At 45.1% G+C, this 14,727-nt stretch overlaps 1 long non-coding RNA gene across 2 annotated transcripts in view; it reads right to left on the bottom strand.

The window, feature by feature from the left end:
* LOC306816570 overlaps window positions 1–14,727 on the bottom strand; it is a 233,497-nt gene that overhangs the window by 108,070 nt on the left and 110,700 nt on the right. The window lies entirely within an intron of this gene.

The following is a 14,727-nucleotide window of genomic DNA, read 5'->3' as shown; positions in this document are numbered from 1 at the left end:
GTTCAAGGGCAGAGGTGGGATGGCCTGTGCTAAGGATCATCCCTTCTCCCAGCCCTGTCCTCAGAGGGGAGCCAAGGATGGAGAGCCCACCTGGTGGCCTCTGAGCTGGCTAATCCACTGCTTGTCACTGAGAGGGAAGTGTGTGCACAGTAGCCAGTGCCAACAAAAGTAAGCATTTCAGTCAATATTGAAATGGTTTGATCTGAATTCACCATCAGGCATTTTAAACAGCTGCTTCACTCTCATTTACTCATGGCTGGATCAAGATTTAGTTTCTAAAGTCTGGGCCAAACCTTTCCCTGGTGTAAATCTGCTGACAGGACAGGACAAGATGTCCATGGGAGCCTGGCCCCAGTCACCCATGGTGTGTCACCCATATAAAACCTCTTGGCCCTCTGCTAGAGGTTGGATTTGCACCTGATTACAGACAAAGACTAAATCAGCAGAGTCAAATAATCACAGTGAGATACTGGTTGCTTACCAGTTGCCCTGCTGGGGAAAAAGTACTCAGCCAAGAAGGATGAAAAATGGCAGCAGCAGAGAACACAGTGAATATGATGGAATAATCCTGTGTTCCCTGTTGAGGAGAGGTTGGAAACAGGACAAAACTTTGCTGTTGAGTGAGCTGCAGCCTATAGAGAGTGATTGAATGATTTAAACTAGCACTTGTTCAGCATTGGAAATATTTATACTTAAGATCTGTAGGGAATATCATAAAAAGGGTTATGGCACTAATACTTTCTCTTCTAACTCTATTTGCACATTTAATATCTTAGTATCTGATTCCCAATGAATACTTCTCACAAATTTTTGAAACACACAAGAGGTGACTGAGGCTGATAAGAGGAGATTTGGGAGCCCAGGTGTCACCTCACCCCGACCAGAGGAAGGCATCAGGGTGCCAGGGGCTAAGGAAGGATACACAGGGCTCTGCTTGAGGAGGAGCCCAGTGACAAAGCTCAGCTGTGGAAAAGCTGATGTTGTGCCAAGGCATCAAGCAGCCTTGCAGCCCAAAGAACCTGTCAACAGCAGAAATTATCCTTCAGCAGAGAAGATGAGACAATTGGAAGCAAAGGAAGTGTGGGGAGCCTGACCCACAGCCATGGCAGAGCAGGTTGCTCCAGAGAGCTTGCACAGTGCTGGAAATAAAAAGCCTTCTTGTGCTGTCCCCTGACGTGAAGTTCTTTGAAATGCTTGCATCTCCAAAGCTTCTGGGTTTGGCAGCACTGCAGACATTGTGTAAAGGGGAGAGCTCTGGGTTTGCTGTTTCAGTGAATGTAAAGGGTGCAAGCCACCCCTCTGCTCCCCTGGCATCCTCTTCTGCACAGCCCAGGTGTTTGCATCTCAACAGCAATTTTTGTTTTAACCCAGCAAGATGTGATGAAATCCCAGTGCTTATTTCACAGAGACATCCGGCTTCGAGGGAAAGATCACACTCAGCTTTGGATTGTAAGTCCAGGAATGTCATAAGAACAAGTCAACTACTCCACAAATGAGGGGAAACACTCTACAAATTTGAGCTGATCTAAGTGGAGAAGAGACATGTATCTGTAAATCATCAAATGGTGTGTCTGTTTAAAATTATTATCGTGCAAGTAATATCATGTTAGTTGAGCAAGATAATTTTTGTGTGTTTTGGGATTTCCTAGTTTGCATCTTTCTGCCTACAGATCTAGACCTCCAGGGCAGGCAATTTTTGTTTTTCCTGATGTCTTATAAAGAGAAGGAAATGTTAAATACAAAACCTGACAGGAAGTTTTTCCTTTCAAAGTATAGTTCATGGGGTGGTTTAGAAAAATGCAGCTCAAATACTGTTCTTTGTTCTTACAAGTTGTAATATACATATTTGTTCACATGGCAAAGGCTGTGCTCATGGCAGTGGCCTTGGAACAATGTCAGGTGGCTGTTGCTTACAGGACAGGAGTACTGTGGTCTCTCCCAGCTCCAGCCCATCCATTCTAAGAGCTGAAGCTGGGCTGGCCAAATCACAGAAGTGTGCAGGCTTCATGCATTGCCTTGAGTTGGGGTGCTCAGAAAACTCTCCAGGAACAAATAAATTTATAAAATATCCTGGAGGATATATGAGAATTGGAGCTGAAATTTAGTATTTTCTAACTGCTCTCACCCTTCCTCCTGGGACTGCTGCTGATCTTTGATCACTTCCCTCATTTACAAATGCTGTCATCTCACCATTCTCCTTCTACTCCATATCATTAATACAAATCTGGAAACAATGGCTTTCTCCCTGCTAAAACATTGCAACATCCCACTATTTGTTTCCTCTTCTAAAACGGATCATTCATTATAACCCATATCCCCCAAAGAATTTTATCACTTGAAACCTGTTTGCAGTGAATCTAAAGTAGCCGGAAAATCATCTCCTCAGAAATTCCTGCGTCCGCTGGAGCCGACTTCTCCTGGAAGACCAATAAAGTGTTGAGTCCCTCTGCAGGCAATATCCATTTTTCTTCTTTCTGATACAGTCTCCAGCAGTAACCCCTGCAGCTGTGCTGCATCCTTTTTTTTTTTTTTTGCTGCTGAAATTCACTGCTCAGCTCTTGTACCCACTTCATCCCGGAGAGTTGGGATAATTGCCTCCTTGCTTCATCATTCCACCACCTCCATGCTTATCACAGAGGTCAGCTTTTCTTTTATCTCTCCTACAGCCAACTCGTTATTTGCTGCTTTCTCTTGCAAGGGACAGGCTGCTGCTCCCTGACTCCTGCCCCATTCCACTTTTCCTGGTGTTTGTGCACCCCGTTTGAATATTTCTCCCTAAAAGGACATCTCTACCTCACAGCATTTGAATTTAGTATTTTACTTTGTAATCCATGGTCCCCAGCAGCAGCAGAGGCTTAGGTGGACACTATGTGATGAGGTGTCACCAAAATACTTACATCTGCAGTTTGAAAGTTGTGTGAGCAGGGAATTTCTCCAAAAATCTGGCCAGCCATTACATCCATAGAAGGTTTTATTTAATAAATTAAACAGGAGTAACATGGTCACTGTTTTTTACCTGAGAAAGGTTATGCAACCTAGTAATGTTAAAATACAGTCAAGGTGAGGCTTGGGACTCACATTGCTAAAATGTTGGTGGAAAAGAAAGGAATGCTGAATATAAAACAAAATAATGCAGAAATTGTTCTAGACTGTTAAGGGTGAAGGCAGCTATTGCTATACAATATTTACCATCAGGGAGGCTTGAACCAAAGCTCCCTTTGAGCTACTCACAGTCAAGAATAAACCCTAATGTCAGTATGTGAAAATTTGAAGTGCAGAAAGGGCAATCATCCCTTACAAGTCCCCAGACTATCTAAATACTATTTGATACACTTTAAAACAGATGTAGATGATGAAGCTCTGAGCTAACCCACAGAACTTTTTTTGGGACATAGAGTTTTTTGAAATAACAGCAAATTCTGGACAACTGAGGAGTGGGTAATAAGGTCTGGAAAGCACAGGCAGAGCCAGGCTTACTAAAATCAGCCTTGAAAGTGTCGCTCACAAATTGTCACCAAAGCATTGTGAGAGGAGTGCAGACAGGGCAACTTTTGCAGAGATACTAATGACACTTCCAGGGGCTTTCAGAGGATATTATGTCTCCATTTCCCCATTTGAAAATGTGCCTCTTCACTTGAAACAAGAGGTCTTTGCATTTTTAAATAACGCATCCACTCATGTAAAATCTCTCCTCCGGTGCTCTGCCGGGCAGCAGTGGTGCTGTCTGAAAATACAGATGTTTTCTGGAATTATGGGTGTCTCTGTCAGCACAATGCAGATGAACTTCCTAATCAATGATAATTCATTGTAATATTGATTATGACACTCACAATGCATAGGGACATAAACCCCCAACTTTTTGGTGTTGCTTCTTGATGCCGTTGTGAAGTTCAGTCAGGCTGGGCTGTCACACACTCAGAACAAAGCCTGGCTTCATCTTGAGGCTACCAGAACAGCAAAGGAGTCCAGTCCTAAATCTGCCTCCAGCCAGCCCAGCAACCCTGAGTCACTTTACTTGCTTTCTTCCCCTCACAGCATTTTCTGTTTAAATCTGAAGCTCTGTGAGACAGCAAATGTTTTCCTTCAATGGGGTGTGCACAGTTCCTGCCATGGTGGGACTCATGTCTCAGCCAGGACCTCGAGGTAGTGGGGTAAGAAATCAAGCAGAAAGAGCTGTCAGGAGAGAAGCAGCATCACTTCACTCCTTTGCCTCAGCAGAAATCTGATTTCAGAGGGGGCTTGTTTTATTCCAAAAGAGCAGAAAGTGCTCGGGTAGTGTTCAGCTTTGAGCAATCCTTGGTACCTGTGCTGCCACAGCGGGGAATTCAGGTCTTAGACATTTCTGTTTCTTTGTCCAAGAGGCCAGGCTGGGGGCCATGTGTTCATGAAGGGTCTGTGAGCGTGGCAACTGCCTCTCACTTCTCCATTTTCTTACAGAAGCAAACCTTAGGGCACACAGTGCCACCAACACTCAGGCACAGAGCCTCCGGACCAGCCACGGCCACTTGAGCAGCAGTCAGACACCAGAAACCCCTGAGGAGCCACTGGGGCGTGCTGGCCACTCCACATCCCACACCTGCCAGGCAGGGGCTGCTGGAAAGCCCCCTGGCCACCTCAGGGGCACAGCCAGCAGCCTCAGCAGCAGCTCTGCTGCAGTGTCATGTCCCTGCTCATCCCCAGCACAGAGGGGTGTTCAGGGACAGCTCTCAGGGACAAAACACTCCATAGATCCCATAGGGCAACCTGTGAACTGCCTGGCAGCAGGGATGTGACATCCTTGGTTCTTGCAGGCAGAGCCACCAGCCACGTGCCCAGGTGCCCCCTCACATGGTTTGGGGCACCATCACTGCATCTGCAGGGCCCCACCACGGCTGAAATGATCTTTCACACTTCACACAAGTGAAGCACACTTTTTCTTCATGCACTGGTTCCTTCAGACCTGTTTGCCCCTCCTGTTCAGTGTGGCTGGCCCTGCGGATGTGAGCAGGGCGTGTGTTCAGATTCTCATCTGAAATATTTGCATGAGCCACTGGCTTCCTCTCTCCCCACTGGGGACAGGAGGCTTTCTCTCACTTCTCTATTTCATTGTGATCTATAGAAGCAAGTTCAAAAGGGCAGGAGCAAGGGGCTCACATCCTGATGCTTTACCTCACCCTCATGAAAAGTTATGGGTGTCAGTACAGCTACAGCTGCTCGCTTCCCCCCCAGCCTCTTTAATTTCTGTCCCTTTGCCACTTGATGACAAACAATAACGAGCTTTTACATTCCCTTGCTAACTACTTTATTTCTCACACTCACAGGAAAACATATACACATTGAAAAATACATATACACATACCCCTACATGCCACTTATTGGTTAACTCCAAAAAAAAAATATTTGCCTCCTCTGAAGATATGGGTGGGTTGTGGCCTTCAGCCTTACTGGCTTTTAAAAACCTACCAGTGATAATTTCTGTAATAGTTTTTACCAGATTAACATAAAAAGTTTGGTGTGAAAAGCCTTTTCTTTTTCCTTTGTGACAAAGACCATGGTTTGCACTCTGCATTTCTTAGCCCAATAAAAGTTGCTATGCATGGTACCTCAAATTCCCCATTCTCCATCCCAGAGCAATCTGTCTCTGTGTATCACACTCCCAGTCTCCACATCTGAGTACCTATAAAGGGACTGCCAAATAAAATGTTGTGAACGCTGCTCTCCATTCTCACTCACTAAAACTTTGTTGAATTTGCTTGGTTTGACACCTATTACAGCTCAAAGACTGTTTGCTTCTCCCCTGCAGGGTTGTAGAAGCAGCAAAACTAGTGGGGAAGGAAAAATCTTCAAACCAGCTTACTGTTTTCTCCCTTTAAACTGCTGAACAGAAGTGTTGAAGTCTCAAAGTTTTGCTTTTCTCGGAGTTTTGTTTTTCAGGTTTTTTTTAAATGACTGGCTGCCACAACTCAAAATGCCTCATTCTGTATCAGCAGAACTTAGTCACACTGATAATTCAGATTTCCAGGCAAGATTCTTGGAATGAGTTTTCCTTATGGTTTTCCTCTAATACCAAGAGTTCAGATAGTTTTAATCTAACAATTGACTTCATTCTCTCGTTTGAGTTTTCCTTTTCCCCAAAAGGCAGGAGAAAAAGGGGGCAGAAAAAGAAAAATAAAAGAAAAAAGAAACACAATTTTTATTGCATGGAAAATGCCTGAGGGGAACAAACTAAATTCAGCACTAACTTGCAAAGGCAGATTTTAAAGTTGCAAAATCAGAGCATAATTTGGCCCAATATTCTGTTTCAGTGCTTGGCTCAGTGGAGAAACCAGGACGTGTTTTTTCCTGCCTGGGAATTATTGTTAAAATGAAAAATGAGTTTTCATAGACAGGGAAGTATCATTGCTGCAAGCAAGCATGAACAATGCTGAATCTCAGTCATGTGTAAAACCCAAGAAGTGGCCAAAAAAGAGCTTTTCTGAGAAAGCTGGCAGCTCCTGCTTTGGAAAGTTGTGCCATACCCCACGCCAACTCGCTGCACCAGCGCCGGCTGTGGAAATTGCTCTCCTTGAAACAACATCTACCTAATTTGTAGCAGTTAATAACTAACAGCATATAATTTTAAAACCCAGCCACACTTTGCTGGTTCCTGCTTTTAATTAAGCCTCACTCATAGCAGTGAATGGAGTGGGGATTGGGTAGGTGGGATGCTGGAGCCACAGCCTGTGAGGAGCAGGGATGAGAAGGGGACCCCTTCCCCTAAATTCAGAGCCCTGTCAATCAGGGCTGGTTGCTATGGCAATGGTGGGCTTAAACTAATGAAGAACCACTCACCCCTCAAAGAAGCCCATGGTCAGAACCCAGCCACAGAGCTCCTCTGGATCCAGACATGTGATGGGAAGTTAATGGTGTATTAAAAATGCATGTTGATTATTGGGATTTTTTTAAATTGAAGCTTTTGCTCATGCCATAACTGGTATGAGAGTGGCAGGAGGGCTGGAGTGAGCAGCTGCCACCTCCTCATTGCCTGGCATGGCCACTACACCCCCCAGTCCTCCATGGAGGCCAGGGAGCAGAAAGGTGCCGTATGTTCCAGGGCACCCTGAATAAATCCTGTAACAGCAGCTTGGACACCACTCAAGCATTAAAGCAGAGCTTTTCCTGGGCCCAAATCAGTGCCCCTTGCTAGCACTTGAGCCTTTGTGCAGGGGAATCCAGGGTGGCTGGACTGAAGGTCCCTGGCCATGTAAGCTCTCGCGGGCGGAGTTTGGGCGTGCAGAGTCTGGAGGCAATTCTCTGTCTGTATCTGCTGCTGAATTTGTTTTGCAATTGCAGTATGTCTCTGTCCATGTGCCATTAAGAGCTCAATTCTTTTATTCACCCCCCCCTGCCTTTTTAAAACATCATGTTTATGCAAGTGGACAGGAGGCTCTCATATCTGGGTCACACGTTTGCTGGAGGTCATTGAAAGGCTACAAAATGGAGCATGCCTAATTCTGCTATTTCAGAAGTTTTCTCACATGTACTCAAGACAATTATGCCTATTAAATGAGTTCATTAAATTTCAGAAATCCTTTGAAATTCTGATATACCAAAAAAATATGCTGAACTTCTTCCATTTCTTCTGACACCTCCTACAAATGCTCTAATCCGAGGAGGTGCTGGGCACTGGAGCTTGGCTGCTCGTGATGTGGCCAACATATTCAGCATGTCCTGTCTCCATTGCAAGCCAAATAAACTAAGTAAATAAAACAGGGCATTGAGGTCCATCAAGTGACTTTTTGCAGCATCACTGTCACTGGCCCAAGCACCACTCTACCGAGAATAATTTAGAGACACAGGGTAAATGTCACCGATGCTCCTTAAGAGCTGTGGGGTTTGTGACAGGATGGGACACTCAAGGCTTTTCCAGAACCTGGCTTGATGCTGAGCTGCAAACTTCAGGGATGCAGGAGGAAAGCAAAGGCAGGCTCTGTGTCATCTCCTTTGTGCTGCCCTGGGGGCAGCTGTGAGGGACATCCTGGTCCCTGCCCTCCCAAAGGAGCACGGGGACTGCAGAAGGACATTTTTTAGGATAGGGCACACATGGAGAAAGAGGACAGAACCATCCTGCTGGGAAGCAGCTTTTCCCACAATGAAACATCCAGATGCTCAAAGGTGCTGGGCATCAGGAACTGTGAGTGAGCAGGAGCTGTGGGTGCCCAGTCACTGCAATCACATCCCACAAATGCTGAGGTGTCATGCACTAACCATGTATGAATACTTCTTGTTTTCCAATACATGGAAGCTGAGGTTAATAGCTCGTTGTTGCAATATTAGTCACACACAGACATCAGACCACGGGATTGACTTGGCATCAAAAAGTTCTCTGAGCCTACAAAGAAAGCAAAGTGTTGCTTAGGGGAGCATGGCTCTGAGCAGCACTGCCACTACTGGGGAACTGTGTGTGGACTCAATAGCAATTTGGAAATTAAAATGTACACAAGCTGATCGCTCATTAAGACGCGTTTCTTTTTGGTGTGTAAGAGAGCATTTATCATAGTTGGCCCACACCAACAATCAGCTTTGGACAGAAGCCACCTTTACTAATGAATGGGAGGGAACAGTTTTTAATCTCTCTGAGATCTCTTATCAATTGATTTTGGATGATGTATGGGAGGTTTTGTTCTCAAGAATTACGATACTCCTCGAGTGGCAGCAGAGACCCAATATTTTTGTTGTATGGCTTTGTCTCCTGACACGATGCCATTTGGTCTTGACACTGTAGCAGCCTCCCTGCAGACTCTTCCATTGTCTCACATTATCCTTGTCTCCCTTGCATTGTCCAGCCTTCCCTGTGATTGCACTAACACAGATCTACACAAACAAGGGAGGGGGGAATAAACCAGCTGGTACTTCTGATGAATTCTAGCCACAAAATATTAAAAAGATGGTTTTCAGCTCTGTCTTGCTGATGCAGTGAGAATGAACCTGCCTGGGAGTCACATCAAGCCCTTGAATGGTACCTGCAGACGAAGGTGGCCAGAAGGCACTAAACTGGCATTGAAGAGAGAGCCTTTGATCAGGTCCTCAGGAAACACTTCCTCTGTCTTCCTGAAGTGTAACTTTAGACCAGGCTCCACCAAGGCCACTTCACTCTTTTGTGCATCCCCTTGAGCTCAGTGGTGAATGAGCTGAAACCTGCTCTGTTTCCTTTGCTAGGTGCCACGTGTCAAGGATCCCTGGGATCACTTTTGTTCCTCGCCTCATCTAAAGAGCTCCTTGCAGGAGCCCGGGGTGTCAGTGGTCATGAAAAGAGCATAGCTGGAATATTGCAGTATTTTATCTCCTCTGGATGGACAGACAATTAACTGAGCCCCATTAGGGGCTGGAGTCTCAGGCCTGCATCCAAACAATAGCAAAGAGGTGTCAGATCTGCCTCAGGAAAGCAGGAACTCTCCCCATGGGAGATTCCAAAGCTGCTGGAAGCCTGGTGGCTCTGCCCCATGTGTTCAGAAGGACAGAAGTGTTCAGAAGGGTGTGGGTGGATGGAAGATCTCTGCAGCAGCTCTTAATTCCCCCAAATTGCTCACACAGCTCCAGTGGGGGGGTCAGTCTGGCTCCTTCCTAAGTCAAGAGAAATTTTGTGCTCAGTGCCACTAGGCAGATCCTTAATTCTATACCAGCTCTTACAGGATCATCCCTGAGGATGTAGTCCCAGGTGAAAGCAAGGAAAAAGGGGACAGCAGAAAAATGGGCAAGAATAAAAAACAAAACAGCTTCTTTTGGTCAGCTGCTATGGATTTCAGGCTCTCAGGCTGCTACAGGAGGAAGGACCACAGTGACCAACCCTTCTGAGAGAAATTCCCTCAGCTCCTCTGGATAAACACTCACATGGAGCAGAGTTTCTGCTCCCCTATGTGGATTCCCATGTCTCCTCATTACGATCAGCTCCAGGAGAATAATGTCATACAAGATGTCAAAAACAAGAAGCAACATGCTAGAAGAGTGCCACTTGGAAATAAAGCCCTGCTTTTATTGGATAGCTGATCTGCTAAAAGCAGTTATTTGAAATATCTGCAGATCGTTGGGATCCGTGAATAATTGCTATCTGCACATCTCAAATTCTTTACAGTTTTTGCTGTTACATAGCTCTGCATGTCTATAAATAGTAGAGCAATGTCGCTCACTGCATAATACAGTCTCTGTGTTTTTACAACTCATCATGAACTTCTATGTAATTTATTTTTTATTGAAGAATTCCAATTAATGGCTTCCTGGTGATTTTAAAGCCTCAAATTATCAGTCTCTGAAAACAAAGCAGAGAACATAATTATCATAAACCGAGAATTTTTCATTTTGAAGCTTATCTGTTTGTGCTAAGTATCTTGTCTGTAAGTAATTAGTGCCTTTATTTTTTTCAGTAAAAATAATGACCATTCTATGCTGCACATCCAAATTCCACTAACTGCTAGATGTACTGTATACATTATATTTGAAAATGCACCACCTTGGACCAGCTTTAAAGTATTTCATCAAATGATAATGGCAACAACAAAATACATCTGTTTGTTGGAATAAATTATGTGGCATATTAAAAAAAAAAAAAAAAACAAAAAAACCTATTATATCTTTTTCTCTTCTAAGAGTAGAAAGCCTTTAAAGAACATGCTCTTATTTATTACCATGGTGGCATAGGATGATGGTGAGCTGCTTTTAGGCTATTTATAATTCCCTAGTGCTGATCAGCAGTGATCAGGTGATGGTAGAGATGGACAGGGCACCCTTTAAGTGGATTTCTGTCTTTACTGATGCACCTCTGCACTGTGCTTAGTGCACCCAAGCCAAGGCTGGAAGCCAAGACAGGTAACAGGAGACACCTGCAGCAACTCTCCCAAGCACTCCTTGTGAAGAGGGAATTTAAACACAACAGTGAGATGCTGCTCCTGAAAACCCAGGGAAGCAGTGGGTTGGGATATTTTAAGTCACTCCAGAGCCAAGAGCAGATTTGTGGCACTGATATTTTCACAAGGGACAGAACTTAGCACGAGTTTCCTGCACAGTCTCCCTTAGATGCTCAGTGCCTGTCTGTGTTTGCAGGTGGGATGATCAAGCAAAGAAATCACATAGTCAATAATCCAGCAGCAAAGCATGGTGGATAAAGTGGGGAGGAATGAATTAGGAAGATGGTGAGGATGCTTCTCTATAAGAATATGTTCCTGGTGATCTGTGAACTCTCCTCAAGAGCAAGCTCATTTCCAAACTGCCCCAGACTTAAATAAATAACACTTCCAGCCTGAGATAGGCTGGTCTTTACTAGACACTGCACCCTCTGCAATGCCTGCAAACAGGTATGAAGCAACTCCCTCCTTTTACTTTTATAAGGGATTTTGCTGATTGCAGTAGAAACTTCCTAAAGAGAGTGAATTTTGAAATGAACCCGAGGTAAAATGCTAACACCATGATTTTAAACCATAAATAAACATGCCTTAAAAATCTAAAGTCAAATCAGAGTAGCATCAGCTCCCCTCTCTGGCTGGCTCCTCGCCCTGTAGGAAGGGGATGGTGCACATTGGTTGGACAGTGAATGACCCTCGACATCTGAAAGGGGGTCAAGGTCCCTTCCCAGCCTGACCATGGCACAGATCAGAGCTGGTGACTGTCCAGCCCCAGCTCACACCTCCTGCATCCTTCAACCAAGATCCTGGGCTCCACTTCTGAGTTCCCTCTCATTTTGGCAGACATCCAGGCCAGCTGCTAAAATAAATCTTATTTTTTTTTTCCCTCCCCGTGAGCCCCTGACGTTCTCCTGCTGCAGAAAGGTAGCAGTAGTGGTGGTGTTTCTTGGCTTTCATCCTGGCTGTGTGATCCACCCCAGCCACCTCTCCCCACATTCCACATTCCCAGGCTGCAGGATGAAGGAGAGCTCACCGTCTGCCTTGCAGTCTCTTTGCTCCCAGGCACTAAGTAAATGTCAGCTTTTTTCGCTGTGTTACATACATTGTTAATTTTAAAAAGAAATCCAATATCATTGTTTTTCATGCTAGCTGAGATGATTCTGAAATTTAATAAAAATAGTGGAATTTTTCATTAATGGCAGCCAGGGTTTAAGCCAGCACTAACTTTCCACAGCAGCACGAGCAGGTAAAAGGAGGTCATCCTCAGTCACAACTTCAATGGCAATGAATTCAAATGCAGCCCTTTTGCTTTACTGAATTAGCATAAATAAACTGGCACAAGGGAAAGGGACATCCCAAGCACCTAGAAACATTAGACCAAATAATGTTTTCTGTAAGATAAAAATGCAAGAGCAGGGAAATTATGCTAAATACTTTTTCCTGGTCAGGCATTTCTCCCACTCCAGGTCTGGCAGGGAGGGAAAAACTAGGGGTAATTAGGGTAGGAATGTGGCTAAAGCATCCTGCAGGCTCACCCAGCCTATTTTTAAGGAATTCCCTATTCAGTGGGTACCCATCTGAATTACAGAGCTGAGCAGGTAGGTGCACCACTCTTAGAGAAATTACTACAGCATTATCTGTAGTATCTGAATACCTTCACAGAAGATACCAGCATGGACTTTGCCTTCCCTGACTGCAGCTCTGTGGTCTGCCACCACCACATGAAGGATAAAAACTAAGGGGAAGAATGTGGAAGAAATATTTTGCTTGCAAAGTATATTTTCTTTATGGTTGTTAGTGGAAAAAAAAGAACCAAACCTACATTAAAACTGTGCTGAGAGGCATTTGTACTTTCAACTTTGTTGTTGTAAAAGGCTCCCCAGATCTCACCCGTATCTGAGGCCAAAGTAAGTAAGGCCCTTCCTCTTCCCCAACTCTTCCATTACTAAATCAGCAGTTTATCATCCCCTCTCCCAAGGCCACCATGGAGTGGCCACCTTAGAGCACGCTGACAGCCAGTGGAAAATTGGGAATGTCAGCCAGTGGCCATCCACACTGCACGTGGCACTCGGAGCAGGACCAGCAACATGCTCATCCCTGTCCCAGCCATCATCAAGGAAATCATCTCATCATCTCATCCACCAGTCAAGGAAATGCTTTACCTGAGCCTCTTCTTTGGCTATAACCAGATAAATGCAAAAAGCAAGAGCAATGTCTGCTCTCTCCACAATGGTGTTACCCCATTACAGATTCCTATAACTGCTCCTGATGTTGGTGGGAGGGAGGGTGGGATAGAAAACAGAGAGCAAATAACCCTCCCCAGTGAACTCCCAAAGATCCTGCCCAACTCCAGTGTCACACACACTTTTATTTTCACCTCTGTGTCTTCCCATCAGCAAGACCTTTGTTTAACAAGAAAAATGCAATTTTTTCCCCTCCTCTCCTTTGCTTCTGAGCCTGGCCTCTAGATGTTCAAAAGCCAAAGAGATCCCAGAATCCACTTCCTCTGAGCAAGAACACAGACTGAAGTTTAGCCCCAGGTTCTGCCTCTGCCAGCACTGCACTCTGATATTAGGAAATATCAGAGATTACAGGGAAACTGAGAGCAGCACTTCTGTGGGAAGACTGAAAAATATGAATGGCTCTTTGCAGAACAGCTCTTTCTTCCTGCAGACTTGCATTTCTAACTTAAATTTGTCACATATTTTCCTGACTTGTCACTGCAAGCAAGAAACTTACTGCAGCAAGAAATTTACTGGGTTTCAACAAATTTTCCCCAAATGGTCATTGCTTCACTCCCTGAGCATCACTGCCATGATTGAGGGCAGAGTTTCCAGGCTGGCACACGGCACTTTGTGCTGGAGTGCCCCAGCCAGAGCAGCAGCAGGAATCACTGCAAACTTTGGAACTGGAAATTGGCAGTAATATGTGATAATGAGGAAGATGGCTCCTGTCTGTGCTGCAGAAGCCTGACCTTTTAACAGAGCAAATGTCAGGCAGAGATACACAAATGTGTTTAGACCAGTATCAGTTGCTTCACTGTGGGGGTGCTCACGCAGGCACACGGACAGCCAGGGATCTGCAGAGGGACACAGTGCTGCAGGTCACTCCTGGAGGAAATATCCCTGGAAGCTGTGTCCTTGTGCCAAAGGGGCAGATCCTCACAACTGAAGGGGGGCCATGCATATCTGGGTTCGGTGTATCCATACATCCCAACCCCAGCTCACACAGAGCACATAATGCTCTGTCTTTCCATTGGTCTGGTTTTCCTTCTCATTCTGCTGCACCTCAAACACTTCTGGTTTCCAGGGTTGCCAAAAAGGACTGAACTTGTAGATGAGTCCAGTTGGGAGCCAGTCAAAACCCTGAAGGACAGCAGGCTTGGGTAGGGATTTAAATCCATTTTTGGGATTCAAGGACTAGTTTGTGGCCATCACCTGGAATGTCTGGGAGTCTCCATGTTACTCTTTTCAAGTGCTATCTGTCAATTCAGGAAGAGCTACCACTATTCCAAGACAAAAAAATAATAAAGACCTGCTTATTACTCTTCTCACACTCAGATGGCACAGTAACAACACAGAGCAGACCAGTGTGATCCCAAACACCCATCCACCTCTTCTCCTCAGTCCCAGGAGGTCCAGGACACATTTGTAAAATCCCAACAAGCTGCCAGCCCAGACCAGGGCACACCAGGCACCTTTGGCACCGTGCCTGTCTTATTTCTGAGGTGTAATTAGAATAGAGGTATGTGCTAAAGTGTTTAGGAGGTGCAGCACCCTTCAGCTCCTTATGAGCAGTGCCACAGCAAGGCAGGAATGTTCGTGCAGGATTCCAAATGCTGGGAAATGTGTGGCTCCAGTGCCCAAAAACCAGC

This window comes from Erithacus rubecula (assembly GCF_903797595.1).
Source record: "Erithacus rubecula genome assembly, chromosome: 2".
NCBI classification, from domain to species: domain Eukaryota; kingdom Metazoa; phylum Chordata; class Aves; order Passeriformes; family Muscicapidae; genus Erithacus; species Erithacus rubecula.
Note: the sequence above shows the minus strand (reverse complement) of the source record. Positions and strands in the feature narration are given on the sequence as shown.